The following is a 7,500-nucleotide window of genomic DNA, read 5'->3' as shown; positions in this document are numbered from 1 at the left end:
TAATATGCTTAAATTCAGCGGGTAGTCTTGCCTGATCTGAGGTCGTACGTAAGTGTTTGTTTGTTCCTCTCTCTCTGTCGGTGGGCGATATGAACGAGTCGCGGTCGTCCACCGGCATTCTACATTTCAAGGGACACGGCCTCTTCCCTTTCTTATGAACAGGAGGAGGATTGGCCGTGACACCTCAACACCGTCTTTCCTCGCAAAAGAAGAAAGACATTCATAGTGTATTCGACCCTCAGACAGACATGCTCCCGGGACCAGGGCCCGAGAGCGCCATTTGCGTTCAAAGATTCGATGATTCACTGTCTTCTGCAATTCACACTACTTATCGCAGTTGGCTGCGTTCTTCATCGATGCGTGAGCCAAGAGATCCACCGTTCTGAGTTGTTTTTTTCACATTTTTTCGTATCTTTCAATATCATTCTCACTATTGACAAACTGGATAGAAAACAAAGACATGCGAACGTGGGGGGGCTGACTGCTAACGCACACAGCATTTGACGACCGCTAGGTCGACCCCCCCCAAACGTATCGCAAGAAGATGATTCAAGTACAGTTCACACGGGAGACGAACTCCACGATCGATTCAACGTTTAATGATCCTTCCGCAGGTTCACCTACGGAAACCTTGTTTACGACTTTTACTTCCTCTAAACGATCAAGTTCGACCAACTTTCCCCCTCGGCCAAGCTCCAACACCACATCGCTGCGGTTTAACGGAGTTAGGCAGTGGCAGGTCGGGAGGCTCGCTAAACCGTTCATCGGTAGTAGCGACGGGCGGTGTGTACAAAGGGCAGGGACGTAATCGACGCCGGCTGGTGACCGGCGCCTACTAGGAATTCCTCGTTCGAGACGGACAATTGCAACCGTCTGTCCCCAGCACGACGACGCCTGGCAGGTTGCCCGGACCCCTCGGCCCGGAACGAGCGAGACTCTCTGCCGTCGTCAGTGTAGCGCGCGTGCGGCCCGGAACATCTAAGGGCATCACAGACCTGTTATCGCCTCTCCCCGCCTCCGGCTTTGCTTCGGACCGGCGGTCCCTCTAAGAGGATCCCCAGAAGCAAACGAGCTTCGGGGGCCCCAACTAGCAGGGCGAGGTCTCGTTCGTTCACGGAATTAACCAGACAGATCGCTCCACCAACTAAGAACGGCCATGCACCACCACCCATAGCATCGAGAAAGAGCTCTCGATCTGTCAATCCTAGCCATGTCCGGACCCGGTGAGTTGCCCCGTGTTGAGTCAAATTAAGCCGCAGGCTCCACTCCTGGTGGTGCCCTTCCGTCAATTCCTTTAAGTTTCGACCTTGCGACCGTACTTCCCCCGGAACCCAGACACTCTCGGTTTCCCAGGAAGGGTGCCGAGGGGGTTTTCTTTCAAAAGCCCCCCCGATCCCCGGTCGGCAACGTTGACGGTCGGAACTAGGAGGACGGTATCTGATCGTCTTCGATCCTCCGACTTTCGTTCTTGATCGAGGAGAGCGTGCTTGGCAGACGCTTTCGCAGCCGGTCGTCCTTCGCCGATCCAAGAATTTCACCTCTGACGACGAAATACGGGTGCCCCCGACCGTCTCCGTCCACCATCACTCCGGTCCGTTGCACCGACAAAAACGGGACCCGAGTCCTGTTCCGTCATTCCATGCTTACGCGTTCACTCGAGATTCACGCCCGCTTTGAACACTCCGATTTTTTCAAAGTCACGCCCGCCGAGTCCGGCGCACCCAATCAAGGGCACGGAAGACCGGCCTCCGCGGGGGAGGGCGAGCCACCCACACGTAGCCCCTCGTAACTTAAGAGGCACGACACGGGAACCCGCCCGAAATCCGACTACGAGCTTTTTAACTGCAACAACTTTAATATACGCTATTGGAGCTGGAATTACCGCGGGTGCTGGCACCAGACTTGTCCTCCAATCGATCCTCGCCCGAGGCTTTAAGTCGGACCCATTCCGATCCCGGGGACCCCACTAGGAGGCCCCGCACCCGTCATTTCTCGTCACTACCTCCCCGAGTCGGGATTGGGTAATTTGCGCGCGCCTGCTGCCTTCCTTGGATGTGGTAGCCGTTTCTCAGGCTCCCTCTCCGGAATCGAACCCTGATCCTCCGTTACCCGTCGTCACCACGGTAAGCCACTACCTTACCGTCGACAGTTGATAGGGCAGAGATTTGAATGAAGCATCGACCGTCCGTTAAAGACGTCGATTCGTTCAGTTATCGTGAATCACCTTGGAATCACGGCCTACCACCCGTCCAGCTGGACCCCGGTAAAAGGGCCAGAGGCGCAGGGGCTGGCCGGTCCGGTTTTGAATCTAATAATACATCCTTTCTGAGAACGTGAGCTCACAGTCGGGACTCCAGTCGCATGTATTAGCTCTAGAATTACTACGGTTATCCATCCGGTAGTAACACCATCCATCAAATAAACGATCACTGATTTAATGAGCCATTCGCAGTTTCACAGTACTACTCGTCAACGAGCATGAGTGCTCGTACTTGCACATGCATGGCTTAATCTTTTAGACAAGCATATGACTACTGGCAGGATCAACCAGGAACTTTCTTTACCTTGAGACGTGTACATCTCGCTCTTTGGGACTTGCAACCTTCCTTTCCTCATGGTGGACTTGGCGTCTAACCTGCCTTTTGGGGATGCACCAAAATCAATCAGTCACATCCGACAAAGTGCTAGGTAGGTGGTCAAGTTTTCCACCACCACTCGGTTGGGACGGATGCGCCCATCTCGATCCATTTGCCGACCGAACTCAATCGGACGCACATATGGGCTTTTCTACGACACCTCTTCTCGTTATGCCTCTGCCGGCAGAAAGGCAGGCCCCTAACATCCCTGTCAGCAAGGAAGCGGGCAGGCCAATCAGCCACTGCATGTGGTGAAACGTCACCGAGGATGTAGCAATATACACCTTTTTCCAGCACGCACAATCTCCGACTACCCTTCTGCAGCAAGCAAGCCTGCCACATTCCATGATGCAAGACCAGATTAGGGCTCCTGGATGTCTCGACAACTCACTAGCATGACATCGGACCTTCCCCTCGCCTGTCGTCGGGTCTCGCCTGACACAGTTCTTGGTTCATCATTTTGCCTTCAGGAAGTCAAAAGGATCGTACGCCGTCCTGCCCCGACATGCACATCGTGTCAGCTACGCTCTAGGAGACGTCCTGCATCGATTCGGCAAAAATCGGGTTGGGGGCGAAACGACCCATCTCGCCCATTGCACCACCGTGGTCCTCAGGGCGGTGCGAGCAACTTCCTTGTCGAATTGGGTGCAGGCTGGAGGTCGGGGGCGAAACGACCGGAGGTCGACCCCCCCAACCCACCCACCGAGTTTGGTCTGGGTCCAGTCAAAGGCGACAGAGATACGCGACCAAACGTCCGAGTGCAGTCCCAGTCGAATCTCCCTGTCGTCGGTAGGGTCCTTTCCACAGAAAGCAGCATCCGAACGACTGAGATGACGACCGGGACACGGGAACTAGCCTGTACGTTCCCCCCGGATCTCACCGACCGTCCTGTCCGCCGGAACTTTGGCTGAACCCACATCCAAAGTGCCCAAGGTCGACCAGAAGCGTTCGTTAAGGCCTACTAGCTTGCTAGAGAGATTGGGCGAACCGACTCGGGGCGAACTCTGTTGGAACCTTCCCCTATAGTATATTTAATACACCTTTCAGGCCTACCCAGCTGCCAGTCTTAGAAAAAATCACCACCACTTTTTCTGTAATATGCAGAGCCTTCCCCTGACGTGCTACAGACTAACCAATGGTACCGTTGGATTCAGAAATGGATTCTGCAACACCTTTTTGGGGTTAGGGGGGCCATACTCAAAACCGGGGGGAGTTATGGCCAAAAAACTGGCTTTTCTCACTTATGCAGAGCCTTTCCCTGAGGTGCTACAAGGAAACCAATGGTATCATTCGATGCGCAATCGAATTCCGCAACACCTTTTCGGGGTTAGGGGGGTGCAGTGTAAAACCGGGGGGAGTTATGGCCAAAAAACCACTTTTTCTCACATATGCAGGGCCTTCCCTGGGCGTGCTAGAGACTAACCAATGGTATCATAGGATGCGTAATCCAATTCCGCAACAACTTCTGGGGGTTAGGTTGTCTCACCTCAAAACCGGGGGGAGATATCCTCAAAAAACCTGTTTTTCTCACATATGCAGGGCCTTCCCTGGGCGTGCTACAGACTAACCAGAGGTATCACAGGATGCGTAATCCAATTTCGCAACAACTTCTGGGGGTTAGGTTGTCTCACCTCAAAACCGGGGGGAGTTATCGCCAAAAAACCACTTTTTTTCACATATGCAGGGCCTTCCCTGGGCGTGCTACAAGGAAACCAATGGTATCATCAGATGCGCAATCGAATTCCGCAACACCTTTTTGGGGTTAGGGGGTCCCAGCTCAAAACCGGGGGGAGTTATCGCCAAAAAACCACTTTTTCTCACATATGCAGGGCCTTCCCTGGGCGTGCTACAAGGAAACCAATGGTATCATCAGATGCGCAATCAAATTCCGCAACACTTTTTCGGGGTTAGGGGGTCCCAGCTCAAAACCGGGGGGAGTTATGGCCAAAAAACCACTTTTTTCCACTTATGCAGGGCCTTCCCTGGGCGTGCTACAAGGAAACCAATGGAACCACCAGATGCGCAATCAAATTCCGCAACACCTTTTTGGGGTTAGGGGGTCCCAGCTCAAAACCGGGGGGAGTTATCGCCAAAAAACCACTTTTTCTCACATATGCAGGGCCTTCCCCTGAGGTGCTACAAGAAAACCAATGGTATCATGAGATGCGCAATCCAATTCCGCAACAACTTCGGGGGGTTAGGGGGTCACAGCTCAAAACCGGGGGGAGATATGGCCAAAAAACCACTTTTGCTGTCTTATGCACAGCCTTCCCCTGAGGTGCTAGAGAGTAACCAATAGTATCATTGGATAGACCGTTCAATGGCGAGTGTTTATCACCCATTCCCGGGGGGGTAGCTCAAAATCCAAGGGAGTCACGAGCTGAAAGTCGTTTCGCCCCCAGAGTGTTGCCAGACGCGCCTGAAGGTTCTAGAGCCTAACCAAGGATACCACGGGATGCGCCATCGCATGCTGATTCGTTCTAACTTCGTTTCAGGGGGGTACCTCTTTCCGGGGGGAGATATGGCCAAAAAACCTGTTTTTCTCACATATGCAGGGCCTTCCCTGGGCGTGCTAGAGAGTAACCAATGGTATCAGAAGATGCGCAATCAAATTCCGCAACAACTTCAGGGGGTTAGGTTGTCTCACCTTAAAACCGGGGGGAGATATCCCCTAAAAACCTGTTTTTCTCACATATGCAGAGCCTCCCCTGGGCGTGCTAGAGACTAACCAATGGTATCACAGGATGCGCAATCAAATTCCGCAACAACTTCAGGGGGTTAGGTTGTCTCACCTCAAAACCGGGGGGAGATATCCTCAAAAAACCTGTTTTTCTCACATATGCAGAGCCTCCCCTGGGCGTGCTAGAGAGTAACCAATGGTATCACCAGACGCGCAATCCAATTCCGCAACAACTTCAGGGGGTTAGGTTGTGCCAGCTCAAAACCGGGGGGAGTTATGGCCAAAAAACCACTTTTTTTCACATATGCAGGGCCTTCCCCTGAGGTGCTAGAAGGAAATTAATGGTACCACAGGATGCGCAATCAAATTCCGCAACACCTTTTCTGGGTTAGGGGGTCCCAGCTCAAAACCGGGGGGAGTTATCGCCAAAAAACCACTTTTTCTCACATATGCAGGGCCTTCCTCTGAGGTGCTACAAGAAAACCAATGGTATCATGAGATGCGCCATCAAATTCCGCAACAACTTCTGGGGGTAAGGGGTCACAGCTCAAAACCGGGGGGAGATATGGCCAAAAAACCACTTTTGCTGTCTTATGCACAGCCTTCCCCTGAGGTGCTAGAGAGTAACCAATAGTATCATTGGATAGCCCGTTCAACGGCGAGTGTTTATCACCCATTTCCGGGGGGGTAGCTCAAAATCCAAGGGAGTTACGAGCTAAAAGTCGTTTCGCCCCCAGAGTGTTGCCAGACGCGCCTGAAGGTTCTAGAGCCTAACCAAGGATACCACGGGATGCGCCATCGCATGCTGATTTGTTCTAACTTGGTTTCAGGGGGGTACCTCTTTCCGGGGGGAGATATCCTAAAAAAACCTGTTTTTTTCACATATGCAGGGCCTTCCCTGGGCATGCTAGAGAGTAACCAATGGTATCAGCAGATGCGCAATCCAATTCCGCAACAACTTCAGGGGGTTAGGTTGTCTCACCTCAAAACCGGGGGGAGATATCCTCAAAAAACCTGTTTTTTTCACATATGCAGGGCCTTCCCTGGGCGTGCTACAAGGAAAGCAATGGTACCACAGGATGCGCAATCAAATTCCGCAACACCTTTTTGGGGTTAGGGGGTCCCACCTCTAAACCGGGGGGAGTTATGGCCAAAAAACCACTTTTTTTCACATATGCAGGGCCTTCCCTGGGCATGCTAGAGAGTAACCAATGGTATCACAGGATGCGCAATCCAATTCCGCAACAACTTCAGGAGGTTAGGTTCTCTCACCTCAAAACCGGGGGGAGCTATGGCCAAAAAACCTGTTTTTCTCACATATGCAGAGCCTTCCCTGGGCGTGCTAGAGAGTAACCAATGGTATCACCAGACGCGCAATCCAATTCCGCAACAACTTCAGGGGGTTAGGTTGTGCCAGCTCAAAGCCGGGGGGAGCTGTGGCCCAAAAACCACTTTGGCTCTCTTATGCAGAGCCTTCCCTGGAGACGATGCGGCTGGTCACATGCAGCTGGTCATCGTGCATCTATATGGCGGGTCGGGGGAATGTAGAAGACAAAGACCCACTTGGTCCCCACCAAGACTTAAAAAAAAAAAGGCCCCTCCCCCGCCCCGAGTTAGGGCAGAGGAGGGGCCATTCGATGGGAGACACTCCCGTCTTTGACTTTGACTTTGACTTTGACTTTGACTTTGACTTTGTGAGGTGGTTTCCGCATCTTTCAAGCGGACTCCAGTCCCGCATCTTTCATGCGGAAACGGGCCACTTTAGTCCGCATGAAACATGCGGACTCCAGTTCCGCATCTTTCATGCGGGATGCCAAACCATATGTGATGTGACACCCCTTGAGCGACCCAGCCATCGGCCAAACTCCCACTTTCAGTCAGGAGTAAGTATTGGACTTGTAGTAAAAAAAAAAAAAAACTTTGACTTTTTTCATCATCTTGCCACCAACCAGGCATACACTCAATACGGTGTATGCATGCATGCATGGTGCAAGATGCCTTCTTTCAGGCAGGAGTCACCGCCTGACTTGGAGAAAAAAAGAAAAGATCGATCTTAGAACAAAGGTTGAATCTCAGATGATCGTAGCGAAAGGCTACTCTACAACGTACAATACCCCGTTCTCTTTTAAGTCGTCTGCAAAGGATCTCTGTCCTACGAGCTTACATTTGCGTATGGGTTAGGGC

At 52.3% G+C, this 7,500-nt stretch overlaps 3 non-coding genes across 3 annotated transcripts in view; all 3 read right to left on the bottom strand.

The window, feature by feature from the left end:
- Positions 1-45, bottom strand: part of LOC137993976 (large subunit ribosomal RNA) — a 3,743-nt gene extending 3,698 nt beyond the window's left edge. Inside the window, exon 1 of the ribosomal RNA XR_011122088.1 lies at positions 1-45. This exon is cut by the window's left edge and continues 3,698 nt beyond it. This is a non-coding gene — a ribosomal RNA (large subunit ribosomal RNA).
- Positions 46-232: 187 nt separating this feature from the next.
- LOC137993959 (5.8S ribosomal RNA) lies at positions 233-389 on the bottom strand. The gene has a single exon (XR_011122072.1). It is a non-coding gene; the product is annotated as a 5.8S ribosomal RNA (ribosomal RNA).
- A 6,973-nt stretch (positions 390-7,362) lies between these two features.
- The window catches only part of LOC137993975 (large subunit ribosomal RNA), a 3,743-nt gene continuing 3,605 nt past the window's right edge, over positions 7,363-7,500 (bottom strand). Inside the window, exon 1 of the ribosomal RNA XR_011122087.1 lies at positions 7,363-7,500. This exon is cut by the window's right edge and continues 3,605 nt beyond it. This is a non-coding gene — a ribosomal RNA (large subunit ribosomal RNA).

This window comes from Montipora foliosa, chromosome 2 (assembly GCF_036669935.1).
Source record: "Montipora foliosa isolate CH-2021 chromosome 2, ASM3666993v2, whole genome shotgun sequence".
Classification (NCBI taxonomy): domain Eukaryota; kingdom Metazoa; phylum Cnidaria; class Anthozoa; order Scleractinia; family Acroporidae; genus Montipora; species Montipora foliosa.
The sequence above is the reverse complement of the archived record's forward strand: the minus strand, read 5'-3'. Positions and strand labels throughout refer to the sequence as shown.